Source organism: Athene noctua, unplaced genomic scaffold, assembly GCF_965140245.1.
Source record: "Athene noctua unplaced genomic scaffold, bAthNoc1.hap1.1 HAP1_HAP1_scaffold_706, whole genome shotgun sequence".
NCBI lineage: Eukaryota > Metazoa > Chordata > Aves > Strigiformes > Strigidae > Athene > Athene noctua.
Genome location: NW_027438132.1, coordinates 19159 through 20000, shown reverse-complemented (window position 1 = coordinate 20000; position 842 = coordinate 19159).

The window sequence follows — 842 nt, the reverse complement described above, 5'->3', positions numbered from 1 at the left end:
CAAAGGAACCGAGGCGCCGACCAACCTCGCTCACAGCACCGTGCAGACCTCCCCTTCACTGAGCCCGGCTGGTACAAACCAGGGACGCCAGGAGCAGACCGGACACCGCAGGCCGCCCCACGTATGGCATCTGCACCAGGAAAAAAAGAAAGCGGAAAAGAGGACCGAGGCGCCGCCGCCTCGCCTTACCATCATCCAGCTTCTCAGGGGACCAGAGTGGTGGGGGGGGGTAGCCGCTGAAGGCTCGAGACACCCCACCACGGCCATCTGCACCCGGCTGCCAGCCAACACCGGCGGCCAAAAACGTACCGTGCTGTGCCCATGTCACGGGCTCCGGCTTAGGGCCGAGAGAGCAAAGGACCCGAGGAGTCGACTAGCCTTCGCTCACAGCACCGTGCAGACCTCCCTTCACCGAGCCCGGCCGGTAGAAACCAGGGACGCCGAGAGCCGGCCGGACACCACAGGCCGCCCCGCACGTATGGCATACGATACCGGCAACGAAAGGAGTAAACCAAGAACCAGGGAGGCGCCGCCGCCTCTCGCCTTACCATCGTCGGGCTCTCGGGGGGCCGGGGGGGGGGGGCCACCCACCGGTGGCTCGAGACACACCCCCCCCGGGCCGTCTGCATCCAAGCTGCCGGCCACCGCGACCAGCCAAAACCGTGGCGTGCCCATGCCACGGGCTCCGGCTTAAGGCCGGCAAACAAAGGGAGCAGGTGCCGCCGCCGCCACCTCTCGTCCCATCCCCAAGGCCCCCTCAAGGAGCTGGGCAACAGCCCCCGACGGGCTGGAACCGTACGGAGCACCGCTGTGTCAACACACATACCGGCGCTCCCCCCCTC